We start from the raw sequence: 14,923 nt of genomic DNA, 5'->3' as shown, positions 1-14,923 counted from the left end.
ACCAAGAGCAAGAATTAACAGAGGTGGGAAGAGACTTCCAGTAAAGCAGTTAAAGTGCCAATCAACTAAGTAATAACACATTTCTAGTGACATGAAGAAGCCTGAGTACACAAACACAAACAAGGAGCTACTTGACATGTGATCAAGTGAAGAAAGCGTTACATTACAGGGTAAGAGTAATTAAAGAATAGTGGGACTTTATACCTATAACAGTATTTTGAATACTATTTTGAAATTTATAGTCGATGACAGAGGGTGGGGTGAAGATTTAAAAAAAAGGGGGGGGGGGAGAAAATAAAGCCAGCATTTCACATTTGGTTAAAATAACACATAGTCTCAATATGGGTTTTACCAAAAGGAATATGGGCTTTTGGTAAAACCTCACAGAGAACCACCATTAGTCTATAGCTGTATATACATTATTCATGTCTCTATCAGTGCAACAGGTATTAGGCATCCATAATGGGAGAAAATAATTAGCAAACAAAAGTTTAGGAGACTTTATGGCTACTCAACTCTTTACTCTTGATCAAAATTATCAGAATGTTCCTAAACTTAGTTTTCTAATATAAACTAGTTTGTCTTTTAAAATGTAAACAAAAATAATGAACACTAAAGCTTCTCAAAATCAATTTATAAATTTGCAAAATACTCATCTCTCATTTGGAAGAATGTGATCAGCTTCTGGTAGGTGTCCCTTAATATAACCATGCACAAACCACACACACATATGCACATGCACTTTCTCTCTATTAGATATATATTAAAGGCTGGCAAACTTTTTTTATAAAAGGCCAGATAACAACATTTGGCTTTGGAGACCATACAGTCTCATTTATAATCATTTATCTCTGCTATTATAGCACAAAAACAGTCATAAATAATACATAAATGACAGGGCATGGGGATCCCTGGGTGGCGCAGCAGTTTAGCGTGCAATCCAGGAGACCCGGGATCGAATCCCACGTTGGGCTCCCAGGGCATGGAGCCTGCTTCTCTCTCTGCCTCTCTCTCTCTCTCTCTCTCTCTGTGACTATCATAAATAAATAAATAAAAATTAAAAAAAAAGAAAAAAAATGACAGGGCATGTTTATGTTCCAATAAAAACTTTATTTCCAAAAACAGCAGCCACAGCTTTTACCTATTCCCAGCATACATGATTGGTTTTAAGACATCATTTAAAAATTCATGTTTTCAACATTATGAAAAAGTGTGTACACTCTCATTTCATAATAGAAGAAAATATGCTTCCAGAATGTTAACTCAGAGCCATGTTGATATATTTACTACTAATAGCAATAACAACAACCAACAATGAATGTTCCTTACATGCTAGGCCTTATTCTAAGAACTCCACATGAATGTTACCTCAAGGACCCTATTTTTCTTTCCATTTTATAGAAAAAGAAACAAAACTTTAAATCAACTTAGTCAACATGAGTGCTTACTTAGAGTCATGCATCTCCTGAGATAGCCCATTTATTCAAAAACCCAGGCCAAGACTGTATAACCCCCCTTAAATATTCCATATCCTCTCTTCTTCCAAATCAAGTCTTGTCTCAGCTTACTTGAAAATTCTAGCATTATGTATACATATCCCCTGATATTGTAGAAAATCTTTATACTCATTTTGTCTTGAATCCATGACTCCCCAACCCTTTAAAGTTCTGCTTTCTTCTAATCCTAAAAACACCTAAACTACAGGACCTATTTTCCACCAAATCTCAAGGTCTAGTATGAAAAAATCAGTTATAATCATAAAATTATTGTCTTATCCATTCATTCCTACAAACAAACAAGGGGGCCTGGACTTTTTTTTTTATTTTAATTTACACTCTGAGAACAATGAATCCAAGACTCTATATTAGGGTCTAAAGTAAGGATCTATAGTTATCTAAGTAAACATTTATTTTCGCTTTAAACAGAAATTGAGCAATACCTTGAAGAGCTCTCAATCTACAACATACCAAATAATATTTGGAATATTTTAAAATGTTTCTTGCATGAGATCCTACCAACCAACCTATTTCTTATGTGTAAAACATAATCTTGGGAGTATTCATTTCCTAGAGTTTCATGCTACAGAAAAGCAGCAATAAGTAAGTTTCCTTCTATAGCCTAAAAAATCACCTCCTGGATTTGCTTTCCTGAACTTCCACTTCTGGTTAATAAACAATCCACAGGTGAAATATATTTTCTATTATCTTAGGATAATAGAAACAAAGAAGTCAATCTGACATATTTCATCAGTATGCTTCCTGGTAATTACACATACGGTGCCATGTGAATAGTTAATTATTCACACAACTAAGCCAAGATTTTTTGTACCTCTAAATATTTGATTTTTAAATGTATTAATGTTGCTATTTATCATTTTCATGTATGTACTTGATGTAATTCTTATTACATATGAAAGTTTGATTTTTCACTCAACATAGACACAAATACTCTGAGACAAGCCAAATTTCAGAGATATAGGCTGCGCATCTAGAGCACCTGAGGCATTCTCTGGCTCTGACCTCCAGACTCCAATTGCTTAGGGCTGAGTCTAGCTGTGTCCTCAACCTGTACACTTAAGAGCTTTGCTTTTGATGGAGCACTGTGTTGTTGCAAAACTCAGCTCTTCCATTTGTCTGGTCTTGTGACTCTGGACAAATTTCTTACATTTTCTAAGCCTTTGTTTTTCTATCTCTAATATGGGACTCATGATACCTACCTCAAGCAATGAATGATACAATTCATATAAAATGCTTATCACACTACTTGGCAAATAGTAGAGTTCAATAAAGGTCTTCAGGTGCTATACACCTGCTGTTTCCCAACCTGGACTGCTTGGTACCTGAGTTCACAGTATGTCTGTGTTATAGGAAGGTCGAGTAACATGGGGATAGGGTCTACCCTCTGAACAGAAATATACTGCATGTCAGACAGCTTCATGTTCATGCCCAACCTTCTGTAGGATAATGAGGAATGGAGGACCATGTCCCTTCTTGCTGACCCTTTCCATATATGGGTCCCTAGGAAAAGTGTTCCTTAATCCACACTTTGAAACATGGTATTCACTTTCACCTCCCTCTCCACACAAGAGGGACAAAAACAGAAAGGGTCATAGAGGCCTTGATGGAAGTCTGTAAGATACATACAGGAAGACTCAAAGCAAGAGGAGCAGCCATTCTTTTAAGTCGCTGGAATAAGTTTGGCAATGAGAACTGGACTTTCCCTCTAGAAGGTGTCATCTTTTGCTGACACTTCCCATTCCTAAAACTCTGAAGGGGAAGGGAAGATAGACCTGCAATCAATCACCTTGACCCCTACTCCAGGATAATTATCAAACTTAGACATCGGGAGTCTCAGAGAAGAAAACACCTGCCCTATGAGAAACACACACTTCATATTAACAATCCTTCTGCCATGAGAGGCATTTGAGGTCATATAGATAAGATACGATTCTCAAGGACTCATGGCCTAATATTGTAAAATGTCTGCCTTCTTCCATATGTGGTTTTAATTAAAAAAAAAAAGAAAAACTCAGTTACTTAAGATTTATTTATTTCAGAGAGATAGAGACAACGGGTAGAGGGGCAGAGGGAGAGGGAGAAGCATACTCTCTGCTAAGCAGGGAGTCTGACACAGGGCTTGATCCCAGGATCAAGCCTGAGCCAAAATCCAGAGTCAGATGCTTAACCAATGAGCCACCCAGGCCCCCCTAACTGAATTTTTCAAACATAACCTTTGAACAGGTGTCTGAACAGACTACAGTATAGTTTTAAATAACTGTTCTCTTTGCTACATGTCGTACTATAATCCCCATGAAGGCCCAGCTCCCAAGACTCCCCAGACAATGTAATTAGATAACTATTGCCATGCTCCATCAAGAATAGCATTTTTTATTACAAAGTAAAACAAACTGTCATATTATAGGTGGATGTTCTTTTAAGGACTGCTAGACTAAATTCTATAATGAAATTTCTTTTCACATAAGCTGCCAGCAAAGACTGCAATGATCTCCCCAAACGTATATTAGATTCCATCAGTATGATTACTGTGCTATCATACTGGGATAGAATTTCTCCCACCCACCCTGCTTCCATCCATACATTTAGAAGCCCATGAGTCTTGGCTACTAGAAGTTTTCTCTGGCAGAGGCGAGAGGGTCAACAGAGGAGCACTGATGAAGTAGACAAGTTACAGGTTGGGGAAGATGTTCTGAATCTCAAGAACTGAGGGAAAGAAGACTTTAAAGGGATTGCTCCCACTCTCCCAGGAACTCTCTGAAGGCCTGGCTTCAGCCAGGAAATCTTAGAATATAGATGGGGTAGGTACAAAAAAGAATCAGAAATGCCCAGAGAAGCCCCCAAATTCTCACAGTTTTCAAACTCCTCCCTGAGTAAACATCCTTCCAGAACTGCTGACAAATAGCCAAACCAACTTCCTCTCCTCAGTGTTCCCCTTTTGGAAATGAGATTATCTAGCAGCAAAATATCCACCCAAAATGGAGTTAAGGAAGACAACTGAAAAGATTCCCTCTGGTTAATTCACCATGTAAATAACGAAATCATTCTGTCCCACAATAAACAAAATGACTCAACAAATCCCGGTGCATTGGAATAGTGGTTTGTAAGGAATTCCTGCCCCTAACTGCTACACCTTTGCTTGAAATATGTAATTGCAAGTTCTAATGAAGTCCTGAGTAATCAGACTCTGCCCTTCTTGGCTCAAGGCCCTCATGAGTGCGGAGTCAGCAAATGGCGAACATGTAGACCAGTGTGTTGGCTCCAAGCCCAGCTTCTTAGGTTTCATGGATGCTTCTCAATGGGTTTAACTGGAGCTGCTCTCTTTTGTAGTCAACACAGGATTTAAAAAAAAAAAAAATCATTCTTTTGATATCACAGTTCTTTATCAATACTTGAGTACAGAAGCTTTGCTACATTTGCACATATGCCACCCATTCTGAAGAATAAAAGGCTGAATTTATACTATATTATCTGAGATTAAAACCACTTTTAATCGGATTTGTTCTTATGAGTTATCTTTATGGTAAGATGCAACATGAAATCAATGCCAAAGTCACTATTGTAAAGTCAACACAATGTATGCTGAAATGTAAGCTTAAACCATATTAACAGTGGAGAATAACCTGCCTTCTGGATGATCTAAGGTAGCTCCCATTTCCAATTTATGGAGAATGGAGGGGAAAAAAATCAACAAAATATATTGAGCGTGTGACATGAAAGATCATTTTATTTGAACTACTTAAGTAAAAAATGTTTTGCAACCTTTCTGAAAAGTCTGCTTCATAATTATCCTGAAACAACTTTGCTTAAATAAAGAGATGACTTTTATACAGCTTTGGCTTTCTCTGGATGTAGGTGTTTCTTGAAAAGTCATCAAAATGCAAGCAATACAGAAATCACTCTTTGCGATTTGAACCTGAACCACTTGCATTTCAGTCATATGTTGAGAGTTCTAGTTTACTTCTATTACCAAGAAAATCCTGAATGCCAGAGGCATATATTCCAAATCAGAGGTGGTAAAGAGTAAAAGATGAGGGAGAAAATATCTGGATGCTGAACAGGTGACCATCATGATGGGGAGATTTACAGGGGATATTATGTTGAAAGCAGGAGTGTATACCAATGTCTTCTAACTCTTCCTATGCTATCTCTTCCTTATGGCTTTTCTTATGACACTTCCTTCTCTGTATTTCCCTACTCTGAACTCTATAAGTTATTTCTCCTAAAATTTTGGTTTAATCATTTGTACTCTGCTCAAAGATTTTTCACTGATTTCTCACCATTGAACCCAAATTTCCTTTTGCAGAGAACATTGAGCATATCTCCTCAACACTCAATGGACCCTTCCCCAAAGTACAATGGCTGTGATCCCCCCTCTTCCCCAAGGGGACCTAAGGCAGGCAGGATAATAGCATCTCCCTGGCCACAGTGTTACAGATGGCTAAGCATAAGACCACCAGTGAAGAGCTTTGCTTTGCTGGAATATCTTATAAGTCTGTGAGGTAAGATGATACAAAAACATCAAAGCTCAAGACTTTTGCGGATAGTTGACGGCAGCCAACTCTCTTCGGTCCTCATTTGTTCAGAAAATAAATCGCATGTGGAAAGTCTTAGGGGAGCTATATTATTATCTGCAACTTACTCCAAAGTACCCAAAAGCAGTAAGATGAACTGATGATTGGATAGAAGGAGGAATATTAGGATAGTTATGTGTTAAAACAAGCATGGTAAGGGGCACCTGGGTGGCTTAGTGGTTGAGTGTCTGCCTTTGGCTCAGGCATGATCCCAGGGTTCTGGGATCAAGTCCCACATCAGACTCCCCACAGGGAGCCTGCTTCTCCCTCTGCTATGTCTCTGCCTCTCTGTGTCTCTCATGAATAAATAAATAAAATCTTAAAAAACAAGCATGGTAAAATGTTAATTGCAGAACCTAAGTGGTAGATGTAAGGGTGTTCACTGTAAAATTCTTTAAACTTTCCTGTATGTTTGTAGTTTTTCATGATAAACTTTTGGAGGAAAAAGCTCTTTCAGGCTTGTTCCTTACATGTGGATGACCTTAAAATACTTTGTGATATCTTTTAGCTCTTATAAGTACAGCACCAGGACAAGTGCTCTTTATCATGGCAACCAAGCTCTGTTCATAGTCCCTCACGATGGCTTAGGTTCTTCTACCCACTGTCATGTTTGACTATCAGATTCTACTACCCAGTCATTTACAAAATAAATTCCAGCATGAATCATGGTTATGCATGAGAATATACTGCCTTAAAATTTCATCTCTAACTGCTTTTTGTTGTCAGTTCTTAAGAAAAAAAAAAAAACAGCACAATAAGAAGCAGCTTTGGTAAAGTCTTGTTTTAGCTACCTTATCACAGTGTAACTAAACATAAAATAAGGGGCACTTGTAAAACACAGTCATATAACCTCTTGCTTTTTGCAGCGAATATATTCTGTGAAAGTCACTTTCAATCATGGAAAAGTTAGTAAAAAAGGTAAGTAGAATTTTAAAAACAGCTCAATGAAAAGAAGATCCAAGTTGATTCCATTCTCCTTTCCTCCTAGGGAAGAGGAGAGGAATCAGGAATTACTTTTACAATCCAAGTAATTCACACTCTATTGCTTTTGATGCATATGCCTGAAAATAGTGGGCAAATCTTCTAAGAGGATTGCATTGTAAATAGCAAACTAACCCAGGATCCATCAGAGAAAGAAATATGTGCTAAAGTCTTCTTTAATGTGAAAAAAAAAAAAAAACAATCCTTTCTCAACAATTGCCTTGCAAATTTGCACATTCATATATTCTTATATGAATAAGATAATGGTTGTTCTTAAACCTGCACACAATTATATATCTCTACCTTAACCCCTTCCTAATCCTCCTTGCTATTATTGTCAAGACGCCACTCATAGTGTATTCTTCCAAAATGTCATAACTTGTTAGAAAATGGCCAAGCTTCACAAATAATAAAATGCAGTGACTAACCCAACCATAATGAAAACACGATAGCATGAAATGAGACTTTCCCTGTTAATGAGAGTGTTCATCAGAATGCTCATTTGTTTCTCACACCTTAAGTCAAGATCAGAGGAGCTGCTGTTCTAGGACTGGTCCTCTGACTCCTGCCTGGTCCTCCCTCAGTGCACCCAGCTGAGCTCTCTATAGCAGTAATAGTTTCACCACCCAAAGCAGGGCCTCATGGGGCTGGATGATCTCAATCAGGCCAAGATCGAGGTGGGTGCTGGGCCACAGCTCGCCTCAATAAAAGGAATCTCTGGGAAAATATCAGAATCAGAAATGGGTAGGTACAAGTATTGCAGGGAGATCCATGTCATCAGCACTAAAGCTAATAAACAGGGGCACCTGGGTGGCTCAGTGGTTGAGTGTCTGCCTTTGGCTCAGGTCATGATCCCGGAGTCCTGGGATTAAATCCTGCATCAGGTTTCCCCACCTGATGCTTTTCCCTCTGCCTTTGTCTCTGCCTCTCTCTGTGTGTCTCTCTTATGAATAAATAAAATCTTAAAACACACACACACACACACACCAACAACTAATAAGCAAACCACCACCCCTAACAAGTAGCAGATGAGGGGTAAGAATAGACAGATTTGAGACTTTCTCTGCTGATACCAGCTGCTAACTAGGTCCTCCTCCTATCTCCTTTGTAGGTGCTATGGGCTTCCCTGAGATGGAGGGCCCCCGCATTTGTCCCCTCTTGCCACACCCTAGCAACAGCTGTTCATCTGCAAACTACAGATACAAAAAGAAACATCTTGTCCCACACTCCCGGGTGAGAGTTTTCCCTCACTTCATCTCATCTCCTATCCAACCTTAAAATTATTGTAAAAGCTACAAGAAAGTGATTCTTTAAGCAGACCCGAGTAAGTCAGTGTTCCCTCTGAACTCTTCCAGGATGGAATCATCGCAGCGAGCCCTGAGGACAACAGATCCCACAGATCTGTGCTGCCGGGAACAGCTGCTTGCAAGCACGCCATCCAGCCCACTAAGCCCTCTGTCCCCATTGTCTCCACTCTTGTCTCCCAAGTATATAATAATCCACAAAAACACTCACTGACAGGAGCTTACAAGTTTGGTTAAGGCTGATAAATACAAGAACAAGGATCTCAGTTCTAGAATCCACTTCTCCTTGGTGGACAAGGATAGAAGAATAGAGAGGACTTACTACGTATAAAGAAGGTTGATCATTGTTTCCTCTGTCTTTTCCTAATGTCTGACCTCACAGAAACCATTTAAGAGCCACCACTTAATCAAGACAAATGAATTCCTGATATAAATGAATACTGGAAATAACAGGAGAGGAGAGCTATCTTCCTTCCCTTTACACTCTCTTGAGAGGTATTTAGCTGATTTTCAGGTTTATTGATTCTGGAAGATGGAAACCATAACTTAAATATCAGCATTGGCCTTTGGGAAAACACAAATACATTAATTCATAAACAACTAATACCCCAATCATTTCAGAAAAAGATTTACATGAGAATAAGTGCATAGGGGTATAAAATAATTCCACAACCTATGGAGCACTTACTAAACATCTTCTATTCACATGATGTTTTTTGCAAGTGACAAAATACCTTCAATGCTCTCTGCTGGTAAGAAATGAGCCTTACCAAAGGTCTGCTCTGTACCAGGGTTGTGCTCTCTGCCCTTATATCCAATTTTGTGAAGCAGAAAAGATGTTCACAGGAATAGTCTGTATGTTGGAAGAGCCTCTGATTGCAAGGCAATTCAACACACTACACCAGGCTTTTCTGCATTGACTCCAAATACAGTGACTCTATTTCCCACAGCACCCTCCCCTTTTCTTTATCCAAACAGGCAGTAATTTCCTGACTCCAAGATATCTTCGCTGTTTAGAAAACTAAAAGAGTTCTCCTTCTGTTTGGAACTCTAGATCTTGGTGGTAGCTTCTGGGTAGTGGTTTCCTGAAATTCCCTTCAGCTATAGTGTGTAGTAGAGCTAAGCTTCCATATTAATGGCCTCCAGTAGGGCCTACTCCTGAAGACAATCTCCATGCCAAATGTAAAATTCCTTAAGTTCAAACTGCAATGAAATGGATTTTTTTCTCCTGTGAATGTTCTACATTCCTTATCTCATCTTACTTTTTTTTTTTTTTCTCATCTTACTTTATTGGAGCTTGGTTTTTGGTTCAGTGAGCTGATTTTTACCTTTTATCTACATACTGCATTAACATTTGTGAAGCAAATTCAGGAAAACAATATTTATTGAACATGCTTTTATTAAAAAAAAAAAAGCAACAGCAAGGCTGTAGGAGTCTGGAAAGGCAGTCTGTTATAGCAGAAAGGCAAATAAATCAAACAATTAGAAAGAACTACAATTTCCTACAATTTAGCTAAAACTCATTGCCTAGTAAATTGCTTGTAGGGAACCAGCTTTAGTGATTGGACGAGATTGTTGTAATTAGCATATTTAGTCTAGGTAGAGGAGCATAACTGGAATGCTTGAAACGTCTTCTCTCTTAATTAAGCATTCCTCATTACCTTCTTAATTCTCCTTCCCATTCCACGTCTATCCTTACAGCTGGCAAAATTGTGAACTGCAATTTATCTTCCCATTAAAACGATTACAAATTCAGAATGAATGGAGTTCAAATTAAGTTTTCAAAACCACATGGCAAGGAAGACTCGGTTTAACAGTTAGTAGAGGAAGTGACCGTTCTATCTTGTCAAAACATAAACACTTCCAGAAATAAATTGGACTTTTCCCAACTGAATGAAAAGAATCATTTGTCTACTTGTTCGCAAAAAGATGTCACCCTAGAATTTTGTAAGTCTTATATACATGATCCATTTCACATGTGTCCTATCATTACATTTTGTAACCCTCTAAATTACTAGTTAATGACACCATTAAACTGTCATCTAGCATCCTAAGAGCAGGGACTTTCAGCTCTACCACTTTATGGCTCGATAATCTATGATCACTTAGTTTAAACATTCTGTTCCTCAGTTTTCTCATCTGTAAAATAAGGGTGATAAGCATATCTTCTACAAGGAGTTGCTATATAAAGGCATATATACGTATAGGTATATATATTAAAGGCATATATATGTATACATGTGTACATATACATGCATACATCTCCTTAGCAGGTAATAAATGCCATATAAGTGAGTCTTATTGTTATTATTGCCATGTCTACCATCAGCACAAAGAGAATAGTGATATTGTTGGGTTTCTTTATTTAGATGCTCTATCACAAACCACTTTCTTTTAAGTATTTCTGGGATTATCCTAGAGAAGAAACATGACGTGGATTGTGGATGTCTTAATTAGTGTGTCATAGTTAGGACTACACGGGAAAATTTCAAGATAAAAGATATACACGGAATACATAAAAATAACAAATGATCTGAAAATTCATAATATGAAACTCTACTCATGAATGATTTATATATGGATAATTTTCTTCAAATTTGAAATGTTCTGAGATTTTCTTGACTATTCATGGCACTTTTTCTGTTTTGTATCAAGAATATTACTATAAAAACATATATGTAGGGACTCCTGGGTGGCTCAGCGGTTGAGCGTCTGCCTTTGGCTCAGGGTGTGATCCCAGGTCCTGGGATCGAGTCCCGCATCAGGCTTCCTGTAAGGCGCCTGCTTCTCCCTCTCTCTATGTCTTTGCCTCTCTCTCTCTCATAAATAAATAAATAAATAAGCAAGTAAGTAAGTAAATAAATAAATAAAACTATTTTTAAAAATACGTAAAATATATCAGTTCCATCTGGTATGGTAATAACATGTTATTGAGTTAGTGATAAATATCATTGCATTCTTTAGCCAATCAAAAAAGTACAAGTTTATTTAAAAACCTCTAAATTTTGTCTTTTATCACTCTGTAATAAAATGTGTCATCTAAATCCATTTTTGTAATCGTTTTATTGAGATATAAGTCACATACCACATAATTCATCCATTTAATAAATATAATGTGGTGGTTTTAAGTATATTCCCAGAGTTATGAAATCATAACCACAATCAAGTTCATAAAATTTTCATCATCCCCAAAAGAAACTCCATACCCATTAGCACTCACCCTCCATTCTTCCCATTGCTGCTGGCAACCACTTCCTGTCTCTATGCATTTGCCTATTTGGGACATTTCATATAAATGGAGTCATACAACATGTGGCTTTTTGTGTCTGCTTTCACTTAGCATATTTTCAAGGTTCACCCATGTTGTAGTATGCATCAGTAATTTTATTCCTTTTTATGCCAAATAATATTCTTTTCATGGATACACCACACATTGTTTATCCAACCATCAGTGGATGGACACTTGAGTTGTTTTTAGCTATTATGAATAATGCTGCTGTGATCATTTGGGTATAAATTTTTATGTGGACGTATGTTTTCATTTCTTTTGACTATATATCTAGGAGTAAAATTGTTGAGTCCTACGTTAACTCTGTTTCATCTTTAGAGGAAATGCCAGACTGTTTTCCAAAGTGGCTGTATCATTTTACCTGCCCACCAGTGGTATATAGAGGTTCCAATTTCTCCACATCCTTGTCAACACTTACTACTGTCTTTGTTATTATAGCCATCGCGTCAGTAGAAAATGGTACCCCAATGCACTTTTAAGATGCAAAACCATAAAAATACATTATTCAAGGAAGTAAAATCTTTTCTGAAAAGGGAAAGAATGAAGAGATTACGAAAAGGACCCCATAGTCAGGCTGGAAAAGGAAGCAGGAGAGGTTTCTAAGTTTGTTAATTTCACGTCCTTAGACAGCCAACTGCCCTTCAAAGTGTCAGGATTGTAGAGCCAGCCCTCAGTTTCATAGCTGGAGCTTACAATAATCAGACCAACAAGAACTAATCTGGGTCTATGATTTATTTTACAAAGTTCCCTCCCACATTCTAGCCCATTTGATCCAACACCACAAATCTTATGTGGAAGGATATTACTATTCCCATTCTGCAGGTAGACTGAGGCCCAGAGTGGCTGACTTGGTCAAGGGAATATGGTTAAAAATATGTACATACGTATATACATACATGTGTTTCATGAATATTAAAGTGTCTTTATTTAATAAGCATTAAATAAAATGCACAGAGCTGGGCCTGGAAGCCAAATTTTTTATTTCAAATCCCAATCCTTGGTGTCCCCATTTCTCATCACTTTCATCTGCCTCATCTCTGATGATCAAGAAAGCAATGGGAAAGTAAGGGAAGACAAAAGGGAGTTGTATGCGAAACAGGTAGGAGGCCTGCACATCATGAAGTCCCCCCAGTCACAGCAGCTCAGGATGTTAGGACGTGTTGTGACACGGCTTTCGAGGATGGTTGCATCCCCACCCCTTCATGAGAGGTTCCTCCAGTAACAAGAAGCCAGGGCATACTTACATCCCTAAATTCTGAACATATCATCTGTACTGTAGCATATTTAATCATGTATACTACTAGTCACTCAAATATGTATTGAGTAATAACTATGTGCTAGACCCAGTGCTAACATGGTTGAGACTTAAAAAGCAATGATTACAAAGTAAATTTAAATCGTAAACAAAATTTTCTAAGCCCTTCACATAGACCATCTCATTTAATCTTCACAATATTCTTGCAAGAGATGTGGAAACAGGCACAGAGCATTAAGTAAATTGACCCCAAAGTCACAGAACTATTCAACAATGGTGGAGGCAAGTAAGAACCCAGGCAGCCTGATTCTATACCCCATGTTCTTAACCACTACCCAATCCTTCCTGGCGGATCTCGCTTGGCTGAAAGTCACATGTGGTGACATGCATAAACCAATAATACTGATTAATTCCAGCAACCATTGTTGAATGCTCATTAGTACAGAAGCTCAAGGGCAAATTCCCACAACAACCCCATGAAGTGCTTATCTTCATTGCCACTTTATAGATGAGGAAACAAAGGCTCAGAGAAGTGAGTTAACTTGTCCAAGGTCACAGAGCTATAATAGCTAATGCGGACATGGTGCTTACTATATACCAGGTGCTGTTGTTCTTTTTTTTTTTTTTTTCTTAATATTTTATCTATTTCTTTGAGAGAGACAGAGATAGCAAGAGAACACCAGTGGAGGTGAGAGGGAGAAGCAGGCTCCCTGCTCAGCGGACGTGGGGCTCCATTCCAGGATCCAGGGATCATGACCTGAACCAAATGTAGCTGCTTTACGGACTGAGCCACTCAGGCGCCCCCAAGCACTGTTCTAAGCACTAACTCATCTAATCCTCATAACACTAGGAGGTAGGTTCCATTATTACCCAGCATTCTTAGTTAAGTAACTTGTTCATGGTCTCAAGCTTCTGTAAAGGGCAAACCCAGGACTCACTCTAGCAGCAGTCTTGGAAACTTAAGGGTGACCACTGGCTACAAAGTGGCTAAGCAGAAAATCAAACTCAGGTCTAACTCTTGAGTGAAAGAGAGAGAGCCTCCTTTCTTCTTTCCACCAAGCTAAGCGTGGCCCTCAACCCTGCTGCAGTACAGGAAGAGGGGAATAACAACTGAAGACCCTCCAAAGAAGGGGCATTCAAGTTGCCTCTTGAGGGCTTACGTGCTTACTGGTCAAAGAGAGGCACCATGCAGTTTGTTATTTTAAAAGAAATGCAGGGCGCCTGGGTGGCCCAGTTGGTTGTCTGACTCTTGGTTTTGGCTCAAGTCGTGATCTCAGGGTGGTGAGACTGGTTGGCTCTCAGCGAGGAGTCTGTTTTCTCTCTCCCTTTGCCCCTCTCCTCCTCTCAAATAAATAAATGAATCTTTCTTAAAAAAAAAAAAATGAAAAGTACCCAACTGAGGTCTTCAAAAAAGAGGATACAGTAATGAGAAGCAAATAAATTATTAAAAAGCAAATGTTTCAGATTGAATCAGGAAAGCTTTAATTTTTATTCAATGAGAAAATACTCTTGATGAAGGAAAAGCAAGCCTTTATTCCCTTTAATTTTGATTACGCATTTAAAAATCATTGAGGGATTGAAGAGTGCAATTTGCCTTCTATAACGTTAAACTCAACAAACCCTAACTTCCAACATTTACTTCCTCAATGTAACTGCTGCAAGCAAAGTGGTTACTAAACCTTCATAGACCCTTTGCAAAGATGACCTCTCCTTCAGGTCCCGAAACTGAGCGTCTAGAAACCAAAATGAGCCTGGAGATTCGGGCCAAGCTTCAGAAGGAACGGGCACGCGCCGCGTTCCAGCTGGGCCAGGGGCCGGCACGCAAGTTGCAGCTCAAACTGGCTTCAGAGCCAGTCCCCCCCCCCCCCCCCCGCCCACGGCAAACTGATTTATGACCGTACGACGGGCAGCTGCGGAACTGGTCAGACCGCAGAAGTCCATTACTCAAACACCAATCCAAGGATGGCCAGGATGGGATGCGAATCGGTAAGGGGAGGGGGCTGGGA

The 14,923-nt window shown here is 38.7% G+C and overlaps 1 protein-coding gene across 1 annotated transcript in view; it reads right to left on the bottom strand.

Annotated features, from left to right (window-relative positions):
- DEPTOR (DEP domain containing MTOR interacting protein) overlaps positions 1–14,923 on the bottom strand; it is a 133,755-nt gene that overhangs the window by 117,805 nt on the left and 1,027 nt on the right. The window lies entirely within an intron of this gene.

Source organism: Canis lupus, chromosome 13 (assembly GCF_003254725.2).
Source record: "Canis lupus dingo isolate Sandy chromosome 13, ASM325472v2, whole genome shotgun sequence".
NCBI classification, from domain to species: Eukaryota; Metazoa; Chordata; class Mammalia; order Carnivora; family Canidae; genus Canis; species Canis lupus.
The sequence above is the reverse complement of the archived record's forward strand: the minus strand, read 5'-3'. Positions and strand labels throughout refer to the sequence as shown.